The 12,217-nt window shown below is 44.3% G+C and overlaps 1 long non-coding RNA gene across 1 annotated transcript in view; it reads right to left on the bottom strand.

The window, feature by feature from the left end:
* Positions 1-1,581: 1,581 nt before the first annotated feature.
* The window catches only part of LOC115482169, a 40,256-nt gene continuing 29,620 nt past the window's right edge, over positions 1,582-12,217 (bottom strand). Inside the window, exon 3 of the long non-coding RNA XR_003944037.1 lies at positions 1,582-1,746. This is a non-coding gene — a long non-coding RNA (uncharacterized LOC115482169). The remainder of the gene's footprint in view (positions 1,747-12,217) is intronic.

The following is a 12,217-nucleotide window of genomic DNA, read 5'->3' on the forward strand; positions in this document are numbered from 1 at the left end:
TGACCAACAGCAACCTTCTGTCATCCTCCACCCCCCCCCCCTAATAATCCAACATTTTCCTCTATTAGGAAGGGTATGGAGTCCAGGTGTGCGGATGTTATAATGCCGTTGTATCGCTCCATGGTGCGACCGCACCTGGAGTATTGTGTTCAGTACTGGTCTCCGTATCTCAAAAAAGATATAGTAGAATTGGAAAAGGTACAGCGAAGGGCGATGAAAATGATAGTGGGGATGGGACGACTTTCCTATGAAGAGAGGCTGAGAAGGCTAGGGCTTTTCAGCTTGGAGAAGAGACGGCTGAGGGGAGATATGATAGAAGTGTATAAAATAATGAGTGGAATGGATCGGGTGGATGTGAAGTGACTGTTCACGCTATCCAAAATACTAGGACTAGAGGGCATGAGTTGAAGCTACAGTGTGGTAAATTTAAAACGAATCGGAGAAAATTTTTCTTCACCCAACGTGTAATTAGACTCTGGAATTCGTTGCCGGAGAACGTGGTACGGGCGGTTAGCTTGACGGAGTTTAAAAAGGGGTTAGATAGATTCCTAAAGGACAAGTCCATAGACCGCTATTAAATGGACTTGGAAAAATTCCGCATTTTTAGGTATAACTTGTCTGGAATGTTTTTACGTTTGGGGAGCGTGCCAGGTGCCCTTGACCTGGATTGGCCACTGTCGGTGACAGGATGCTGGGCTAGATGGACCTTTGGTCTTTCCCAGTATGGCACTACTTATGTACTTATGTACTCTTCTCCCTCCTTGCCATGTGGTCTAGAATTTCCACCTCTCTCCCCTCCCTATCCAGTACCTCTCGTCTCCCTATTGCCTCCTTTCCCCTGTCCAACACCTCTTAAATGGTCCAGACCTTCCTTTCTTCTGGAAATGTTGCAGCACAGAGTACCACCCTGTCTCCTCCTCTTCAAATCTTTATGTTGTGGCTAGAATGTCTTGCCCAAAAAAAAAAAAAGCAAGGTGCCTCAGAGCCTCTTGCAAGGCACTGCCAGATTCCGTCCCCTTTGATGCGCACTTTCTATTGCTTTGTGGGTGGGACTGGCAGTGCCTTGCAATGTGCTCTGTGGCGTGTTGCTTTGCTTTTTGGACATGACATTCTAGCCAAAGACAAGAAGGTCTGGAAGGGGGGGGGGGGGGTGCTGCACTGTGTGTGGGTGGTGGGTGAGAGGGAGACAGGGAGGCACTCTATGCTGCAGCGTTGGGGAGGGGGAGCAATGCCCCCCAACTATGCCTATTGATGGGGGGGGGGGCAATTTTGGCACCCCATCTCCCAGCTACACTGGCTGCACAGTGGTCTGTTGTTCAGAGATAATTGGTTTTCCTCCTTCTGAGCACGTTTTATGTTTCACTTTATGTTTTTAATTTGCCTATCTCTTAAATGAATGCCCTTTTGTCTTTGTTCCTTTCCTTTTCCAAGTTTTTAGTCTGTACACTGCTTTGACCTGTCTAGGAATGGGGGTATAGAAAGTCTTTAGATAAGCTATAAATTGCTATGGCCCTGTCCCTAATTAAGTCATAAGTTAACATCCAGGTGAGAGTTTTGAGTCAGTGCCCCCTGCACAGCCAAAACTGCAGGCACAAACCTGGGCTCTTAGGACATTTCTAAGTACAGAGGTACTTACCTGAAAACATGCAGGTATTTGATTACACTTCTGCACTCATGTCACGGTAATTCCTTCCTTACTAATGAAGGAATGTGTAGTCATGCTTCCATCAGACCAGCCACGTCACCCTTCAAGAGAAGATAGCACCATAACCACCTCAGAATGATCCTGGTTACCTGTTCTTAACACAGCTTTTCCTGTATAGAGTCCATATACCCTTCATCCCCCCTCCCCCCAGCAGATTTATACTCCACAAAAAAGCATCCGATTGCACTGTTTTGTTACCGTAGTCAATGCATCCTTCTCCTGTGTGGCCAGTGTCTGCCCAATAAGCAGCTGCGCAGTTTCATTCACCCTAAAGAAGCAGGCATGAAAACTGGAAGTGCCGCGTTAATGTTCTGTGTCTTTGTGCCATGCTTGATATACTATGGAGCTTATTTTCGAAAGATGGAAGTCCTTCTCACAGAAACGTCCAAATCGGTATAATCGAAAGCCGATTTTGGACGTTCTCAACTGCATTCCATTGCAGGGACGGCCAAAGTTCAAGAGGGTGTGTTGAAGGCGTAGCGAAGGCGGGACGTTTTGCAAGGATGTCCAAATCGAAATTTGGCTATCCCTTTCGAAAATGCCCCTCCACGTGTTTAATATGTTAGTTATGGGAGTCAAACGTACATGGCAAGTCTAGCTTAAGAATGTTTTAGCTTTCAAAAACAGAGGGTCCACCACAAATGAAGAAAAAAAGCAACTGGTCTGGTGATCTGGTCTTTTCCCCAAATATCCTGAATAAAAGTTCACCGATACAGGAAATTAATCTGATAAATGGTTTTAAGCAGATTATCTTATTAATTAAGCCTAAGGATTTATATAAATTGTTAATAGCAACAAAACTGACCAACATCATAGATCGAGAGTATTAATTTATTTATTATTAGGATTAATTTTATTTAAAAAGGCTGATCGCACCCGGGTGGTGAGAGTGTTCAGATATGGAGTCTACAACTTCAGGAATAGTTCTTTGCCTTCAGACCCTGAGAATCTTGTCTGACATTGCTGCTTGGATGTCTCAACGCCATCTAAAGCTCAACATGACCAAAACTGAACCTCTCATTTTTCCCCCTAAGCCCACCTCCCCTCTTCCCCCTTTCTCTATCTGTTAGTGGCACTCACATCCTTGCTGTCTCCTCGGCTCGTAACCTTGGAGTCATCTTTGATTCCTCTCTCTCCTTCTCTGCCCATATTCAACAGATCGCCAAAACCTGTCGCTTCTTTATCTACAACATTAGCAAAATTCGCCCCTTCCTTTCTGAATACGCTGCCAGAACCCTTATCCACACCCTTGTCGCCTCTCGCTTGGACTATTGCAATTTACTTCTCACTGGTCTTCCGCTCAGCCATCTCTCTCCTCTCCAATCTGTCCAAAATTCTGCGGCAGGACTTGTTTTCCGCCAGAATCGTTATACACACACTAGCCCGCTCCTCAAGTCACTTCACTGGCTCCCTGTCCGCTTCCGCATTCAGTTTAAACTTCTCGTACTGACCTTTAAATGCATCCACTCTGCAGCCCCCCATTACCTCTCCACTCATCTCTCCCTACATTCCTCCCCGTGAACTCGCTCTCTGGACAAATCTCTCTTGTTGTCCCCCTTCTCCTCCACTGCTAACTCCAGGCTTCGCTCCTTTTCTCTCGCGGCACCTTATGCCTGGAATAGACTTCCTGAGCCTGTACGTCTAGCTCCATCTCTACCTGTTTTCAAATCTATGCTGAAAACCCACCTTTTTTCACTGCTGCTTTTTAGGTCCTAGCCACTACTCAATTGCCCTCCCCTTGTCCCTTCCTCCCTTCTCACCCATTACTGTCTTGTCTGTCTGTATTACAGATTGTAAGCTCTTTTGAGCAGGGACTGTCTCTTTGTATCAGGTGTTCAGTGCTGCGTGCGTCTGATAGCGCTATACAAATAATAATAATTTATTTATTTATTTATTTATTGCATTTGTATCCCACATTTTCCCACCTCTTTGCGGGCTCAGTGTGGCTTAATCTACTGAGAGAAGCTTATCCTTTGCTAGTTTTATGTGTGTCTTGATATACCACATACCACCATGTGGTTTAAAATATTTAAAGTGTCACAGGAAATAAAGAATAAACAGAAATTAAGACAGCATGGTTCCAGGGTGGGAGGGGAGAAAATAACACTGATTCCTGAGGGAAGGGGAGTGAAATGAAGATGTCTAAAAGATAACCAGACACACTGCGTCTATGACCACCTGCTCAAATGACGTTTTTAACACCACTCTTTTGTCAAGTCTAGATTATTGCAATGTGATATACTCTGGAATTTCACTTCTTTGCAAACTTCAGTCTCAGAACATTTGTCCAAGCTCGAAAATATGACCATATAACTCCCCTTTTTATTCAGAAACGCTGTCTCCCAATGAATCTTCGTATCCAGAAAAAAATGTTGACACTCACAAAATCCCCCTCTCCACTGGAATACCTTCCTATCTGTGTTCTACAATAATTTGATATGCTTCACCTAGACTCCTTAGGTCACTGAACACTTGCCATCTTCATATTCCTTTTACCTTCTGCTGCAAGACTGGAATCTATGAAACAATCAGCTTTCCTGCACTGCTCCATCCTAATGGAATTCACTGTCAACCACTGTTATGTCTTTTTTTTATTTAGATTTTTTTTTATTTCAGTTACCTTTTCCTAAATTTAAAGTGGCCCTGAAGACCCATCTATTCAGGGCTGTGTTCGGAGACACCCACTAACTGGTCGTGTGAATACCATCTGGCATGAGGCATCTATAGCCTGTAAATTGTTATTAATGTTATGAGTGTGTTTTTCCTCTCTCCTGAGCTAGTCATCTTAATATGATTGCCACTTTCTCAAATTTTCCTCTTTCCTATCTGAAACTGGAGCTCTTTTCTGGTGTATGATTTACTTGGTTAATTTTAAGAGTAATATAAACCACTTTGCAGTACCTGTATGAACATAAGAGTAGCCATATTGGGTCGGTCAGACCAATGGTCCATCTAGCCCAGTATCCTGTTTTCCAAACAGTGTCCAAGCCGGGTCACAAGTACCCGGCAGAAACCCAAATCATGGCAACACTCCATACTACAAATCCCAGGGCAAACAGTTGCTTCCCATGTCTGTCTCAATAGCAGCCTATGGACTTTTCCTCCAGGAATTTGTCCAAACCTTTTTTTAATCCCAGATACGCTAACCACAGTTACTACTTTCTCTGGTAAAGAGTTCCAGAGCTTAACTATTCGTTGAGTGAAAAAATATTTCCTCCTATTTCCATGCAACTTCCTCGAGTGTCCCCTAGTCTTTGTACTTTTGGAACGAGTAAAAACTATAATGACCAACAGCACTGGAGAATTCCGTGCACAGATTGGGTTCCCTAAAAATGAAACAGCATCTACAATAACGTTTATACTGGCACTTTTTAAAATAACCATCTATGTAGTTTCTCTGCTTTGATTAGGGGAACGGAGTAGGATGGGGAGCAAATTCAGTACCAACACCTGGATTATTTGGCAACAACCACAAGAGGCGATGATCCCGCAACTATGCATAGCAGTAAGCAGACCATCAATAATGAAGCGCTGTGCAGGTTTATTAAAATAATCACCCAACGTGGCCACATTTTGCCCAAAAGCTGTGTCAGAAATTAAAACTAATACAAAAACAAATCAATATATATAAAAGGCGAGTGTCGTACTCACTCGCAAATGCGCAGTACAGACCTTCTCTGCCCCGCCCCCGCGTCAATACGTGATGACGGGGACGGAACAGAGAGGGTCTGTACTGCTTATTTCTGAGGGAGGGACACCGCTGTCTAACGCTCCCCCCACCCGAGTCGCCGCCGCCGCCACCCACCTTCTACCCGGTCGGGCCCACACTCCACACTATTGAAACAGCGAGGGTCCGAGAACGCAGCACTGAGCTCTGCTGAGCTGCCGACATCGCCCTTCCTTCTTCTTCTCTGCCTCTGTCCCGCCCTCGACGACGTTACGTCACACGAGGGCGGGACAGGCAGAGAAGAAGAACGAAGGCCGACGTCGGCAGCTCAGCAGAGCTCAGTGCTGCGTTCCCGGACCCTCACTGTTTCAATAGCGGAGCGAGGGCCCGGCCAGGTGGAAGGTGGGTGGTGACGGCTCGGGGGGGGGGGGGGGGCGCGAATTTGGAAGGGGAGGGGCAGCGGCGAACTCGGCGGCGGAGGCGGGCCTTTCAACCCCCCCTTCCTATAATAGCCCGTTTTTACGGGCTCAAAGGCTAGTAATATAATTAAAATCATATAAAATCATAAATCACAATGGACCCTGTTTACTAATCTGTGCTATAGGCGCACTAACTTTTTAGTGCATGCTAATGCTAAGGGTGTCTCTCTTTAGCACAAGCGGCATAGTAAAGAGGGCCCAATGATTCATATAAAAACCAACACCTCAAATGAAACATTTGATACATGTCGAAACTAAAATCTGTAAAAGAAATAAAACAATCTAAAAATAACTCCAGCACAAGCACAAAAACAATAAGTACATAAGTACATAAGTAGTGCCATACTGGGAAAGACCAAAGGTCCATCTAGCCCAGCATCCTGTCACCGACAGTGGCCAATCCAGGTCAAGGGCACCTGGCACGCTCCCCAAACGTAAAAACATTCCAGACAAGTTATACCTAAAAATGCGGAATTTTTCCAAGTCCATTTAATAGCGGTCTATGGACTTGTCCTTTAGGAATCTATCTAACCCCTTTTTAAACTCCGTCAAGCTAACCGTCAAGCTAATACGTGTTGCCATACTGGGACAGATCGAAGGTCCATCAAGCCCAGCATCCTATTTCCAACAGTAACCAATCCAGGTCACAAGTACCTGGCAAGATCCCAAAACAGTACAATACATTTTATGCTGCTTATAGCAGTGGATTTTCCACAAGTCCATTTTAATAATGGCTTATGGACTTTTCTTTTGGGAAGCTATGCAAACCTTTTTAAAACACTGCTAAGCTAACTGCCTTTACCACATTCTCTGGCAACAAATTCCAGAGTTTAATAACACGTTGAGTGAAAAAATATTTTCTCTGATTTGTTTTAAATTTACTACTTTGTAGCTTCATTGTGTGCCCCCTAGTCCTAGTATTTTTGAAAGAGTAAACAAGTGATTCATACTCATTCCACTCCACTCATTATTTTATATGCCTCTATCATATCTCCCTTCCCCATGACTTTCCAATTTCCTCTAGGGTCTTTCATGAGGTACTTTGTCAAGTGCTTTTTGAAAATCCAGATACACAATAACGACCAGCTCACCTTTCTCCACATGTTGGTTCACCCCTTCAAAGAAATGTAGTAGATTGGTGAGGCAAGATTTCCCTTCACTAAATCCGTGTTGGCTTTGTCTAATTAATCCATGCTTTTGAATATGCTCTGTGTTCCCCATGTTGCAAAAGTTAGCTTTTTGAAGTCCACCACCTTTACTTCTGAATAAACTTTCTCCATAATGTGTCTTTAATATTGAACCGCACCATCTACAAGATGATTACCAATCATAGCATCAGAAACACTCTCCCTATTCATAAGCACTGTCCAACATGGCCCCATCCCATGTGGGTGCCATTACCAATTGCTAGAATAGTTCTCCCTGCAGAGAATCTAAGATCTTCCTACTTCTACACAATCTCTCAACAGGGATGCTCCAATCAACATCTGGCATATTGGAATCACCAATTGGTACTCCTTCCCCTTTCACAGCTATATTGTGAATAACTTCAATTAAATCTCAATCCACTTCTGTCTGTGGAAGAGACCTGTAGGTCACACCAGTGTATACAGATGTTCCATTCTCTTTTTCCGTATTAACTCACAGTTCCTCCTTCTTACCCCTTTCCTGCAATTCTGTTTCTTTAATATTATCTTTAGCATGGCACACAGCCCTCCTACATTTCTTCCTACCCTGTCCTTCCTGACTCAGTATAACTGCATCCCCAGTCTTGCTTCTCTTGTGAACCATGTCTCTGTGACTACCACTAAATCCAAGTCAGACTCTTCCATCACATCCTCTAGATCCAGAACTAAGGGTCATTAGTTTATACACAGTTTGCCAGATGTTTAATCCACAGGATGGCGCCAAATCAATACAAAGAAAACATGCATGTCTCCTGCAATCCTGTCTGGGGAGAACTTCCACCTTACACAGCTTACAGCAGTAAGATCTATGATGCCCTGTAACTTTACAAAAAGCCCTGGCCAACCCCTTAATAGATGGTGATCTGCCAGCTCCAGATGCTTCACTAATGCAGCACTTCCCAATCTTGTCCTGGAGGCACAGATAGCCAGTTGGTTTTTCAGAATTTAACATATAGTAACATAGTAAATGACGGCAGATAAAGACCTGTAAGGTCCATCCAGTCTGCCCAACAACATAAACTCATTTTACACGGTATGTGATACATTATATGTATACCCGAGTTTGATTTGTCCTTGCCTTTCTCAGGGCACAGACCATAGAAGTCTGCCCAGTACTGCTCTTGTACTAAGTTCTGAAGCTAACGTTGAAGCCCCTTAAAATTTACACTCTAGCCCATCCCCATCTATTCAGTCACAATCTGGGCATAGACCATAGAAGTCTGCCCAGCTCCCATTTTGTTTCCCAATTACTGGCGTCGCCACCCAATCTCCGCTAAGATTCCATGGAACCATTCCTTCTAAACAGGATTCCTCTGTGTTTACCCCACGCATGTTTGAATTCCATTACCGTTTTCATCTCCACCACCTCCCGCGGGAGGGCATTCCACATATCCACCACCCTCTCCATGAAAACATACTTCCTGACATTACTCCTGAGTCTGCCCCCCTTCAACCTCAATTCATGTCCTCTGTTTCTACCGCCTTCCCATCTCCGGAAAAGGTTCATTTGCGGATTAATACCTTTCAAATATTTGAATGTCTGTATCATGTCACCCGTTTCTCCTTTCCTCCAAGGTATACATGTTCAGGTCGGCAAGTCTCTCCTCGTACGGTTTGCAACACAAATCCCATACCATTTTTGTAGCTTTTCTTTGCACCGCTTCCAGTCTTTTTACATCTTTAGCAAGATACGGCCTCCAAAACTGAACACAATACTTCAAGTGGGGCCTCACCAACGACTTGTACAGGGGCATCAACACCTCCTTTCTTCTGCTGGTTACGCCCCTCTCTATGCAGCCTAGCATCCTTCTGGCCAAGGCCGTCACCTTGTTTGTTTACCTTTACATCCTCAGACACCAACACCCCATGATCTCTCTCCTGAGTCAAGCTTACTAATATCTCTCCTCCTATCCAGTATCTCTCTTTTGGGTTTCTGCACCCCAAGTGCATCACTCTACACTTCTTGGCATTAAATTTTAACTTTGGGTCATGATAGGCGCTACTGATTGACAGCGCAACACTTCTGTGATTGGAGTTAAATTAAGTGATTGGCAGTTACATTGAAGTATAAGATTGTAAAGAATTGAATGCATAGATATCCTGTGATCTACGGACATACGACTCTGTCTATCATTTGAACCCTATGACACTAAGTTACTGTGGAGTTTTTTTGGGCTACATGATGTTGCGCCAGGCCCACGCCTTATAGTCTGATATTCTTGGGCTGGCTGGGTGGCGTCACTGAAGCTTTTTTTCTCCACTACAGTGAACTGTGCCGTTTGATAAATAGGGTGATAGCTCTTTCCTGTATCCATATTTTTACACAGCGGGTGGTTTGAGTTTTGACTTAAATTTAACTGCCAGAACCTCAACCATTCTTCTAAAGTTCAGAGATCCCTTCTCATCATTTCTACTCCCTCCAGGGTATCCACTCTACTGGCTATTTTAGTGTCATCCACAAAAAGGCACACCTTTGCTTCCAACCCTTCAGCAATATCTCCCACAAATATATTAAACAGAATAGGCCCCAGGACCGACCCTTGAGGAACTCCACTGCTCACCTTCCTTTCCTCCGAGCGGATTCCATTTACCACCACCCCCCTGCCATCTGTCGGTCAACCAGTTTCTTATCCAGTTCACCACTTTCGGTTCTGAATTTCTAGAATGAATGTGGATGAGAGATAAAATTGTGTGAATGGAGACCTATTGTATAGAAATTTACATCCTATACATTCGTTGTGGAAATCCTGAACATCCATCTGCAGGGTTGCCAACTCTGCAGTTTTCCAGCCTAATTGGGCAAGTTATTAAATGCATTGATGGGAAATTTTGACTCGTCACGGGTTGCAGGTTTTTTGGGCTACTTTCTTACACTACTCCTTAGAGAATGCGTGTGGGCCTGCCTATATGTGCTATGTGACAGCAGCACAAGCAGGCTTAGCGTGATGTCACCCGTCACAACCTCTCCCATTGGACATCCAAACTGAGACTTGAAATGAGTTTCAAGTCTCATTCTGGATGTCCAATGGGAGAGGTTGTGACGGGTGACGTCACGCTAAGCCTGCTTGTGCTGCTGTCACATAGCACATATAGGCAGGCCCGCGCGCATTCTCTAAGGAGTAGCTGCAGCGAGAAAAGATGAGAGCGAGCTGGTGGACCACCCCAGAGGAGGCAGCAGAGGTAGTGCACTTGCATGGGTGCCCCCCCACACCCTTGCTCTTCCCCCCCTCCTTGCTCCTCAGATAGCCCATTGAGCAGCTTGGGCTCCTTTTTGGGCACGGGTTGAGCTGGGAAAATGTTTTTTTTTCCATTTGGCAACCCTGCCCATCTGGCTAGGGTCAAGGAACACAGCACTAACGTATTTTCCCCTGCTCTTCAAGTCCTCCAACATGTTACTGGATTCAATAATATTTTTTGTGCGCTGGGTTCTCTGTTATCCTGGCAAGACTGCCATATTTCTGCATCCAACAATCCATTTCTTTGGTTATGAATAATATGCTCATAATTCACCTTTTCCTTTATATCTTCCATTACCCTGACTCGTCAGTTATCACCTAGGCCAATGATTCCCAAACCTGACCTGGGGGATTCTCAGCCAGTCAGGATTCAGGATTATACCCTGCTTCCCCTGCTTGCAAGTTTCTCTCATGCACATTCATTGTGGACATTCTGAAACCTCAACTGGCTGAGGGTCCCAGGGGGCGGTTAGAGAACCACTGACCTAACAATAATCTGACACGCAGCACAGCCTGACTTTCACTAGCTTACTGTGCATTTGGATGTCGCTTCTAGTTTTTCTCTAACGGGTGCTTTGTGCTATTTAGTTGGAAAACTGTGAACTAAATAAATGATAGTGAGGTTCTGCATAGGAGGTGCTATTGCAGAGCTGCTTATGAAGGGGAAATTTATTCACCTCTGAATGAGCCGCCAGTGCATTGGAAAACTGCTCCATGATATATAAACCAAAAAAAGACCACCGCACCAGCAATTTGGTCGGCTAATCTGAATTGCTTCTTTAACAGAAATAACCATCTGCCACATTTATCCAGAGCCCAAAACAGACTTAAACATTTGGCCATATGCAGCTGTATCCCGAAATTCCAGGCTTGAATTGGGTCATCCGTGCGTTGAACTCAGGTTCCACCAGTTATGTTGTATTGCCGACAAACTGTCATGAAAGTGCAGTGACCCCCTCCTACAATCCAGGATTGCTCTTTGATATCAGAGTAAAACATTAGACCTGGTACTTTCCATCCTAATATTAGTAGAATGTGAATAGTCCCTAACTGGAATCTTCCAAAAAGGCTATGAGTAAAATCCACATTGTAAGAGATCCTGAATTTTAACTGTAAACAGCAGCTGGTCTACTTTTGTCTCTGGTAGCAACACACGTTACAGAAAGATGTGTTAAAATGTTTTATTTAGTGGATGCTAAAATCAAGTGATACTGGAACTGTGATATTACAGGGTGTTTTTCCTTCTCTTAACTTCAAGAAACAAAGAAAAATTAAAGCGATAAAGACCACGTGGCCTATTCAGTTTGCCCATCCATGCCATCTACTCCCCCTTCCAGATCCTACATGCTTGTCCAAAGCTTGCTTGAGTTCAGGTACCGTCTTCATCTCTACCACCTCCACTGGAAAACCCAAGAGAATTCATCACCCTTTATTTCCTCAGGTTACTTCTGAGCCTGTTCCCCTTTCTTCTTCAACCTACGGCCCCTAATTCCAAAGCTTCCTTTAAACTGAAAGAGACTTGCCTCCTGTGCCACAGAGTTATTCTCTATCATAGCTCCCCACTCCCACCTTTCTTCCAAAGTATGCAGATCTTTAACTCTGTCCCTATAGGCTTTATGAGGAACAGCACTGACTATTTTGGTAGCCACCCTCTGGCCCGACTCCATTCTGTTTATATCTTTTTGAAGCTAGTCTCCACAATTATACAAAATATTCTAAATGAGGTCTCGTAAGAGTCTTATACAGGGGCATAATCACCTCCTTTTTCCTACTGGCCATTCCTCTCCCTTTGCACCCAACCATCCTTCTAGCTTTCACCATCATCTTTTCTTCCCGTTTGGCCACCTTAAGATCATCATATACGATCACCCAAGTTTTGTTCCTCTTTCATGCACAACAGAACTTCACCCCTTAAAGACCCTTTTGCACATTTTGCTATCATT

The sequence above is a fragment of the Microcaecilia unicolor genome, chromosome 12 (genome assembly GCF_901765095.1).
Source record: "Microcaecilia unicolor chromosome 12, aMicUni1.1, whole genome shotgun sequence".
In the NCBI taxonomy this organism is placed as follows: domain Eukaryota; kingdom Metazoa; phylum Chordata; class Amphibia; order Gymnophiona; family Siphonopidae; genus Microcaecilia; species Microcaecilia unicolor.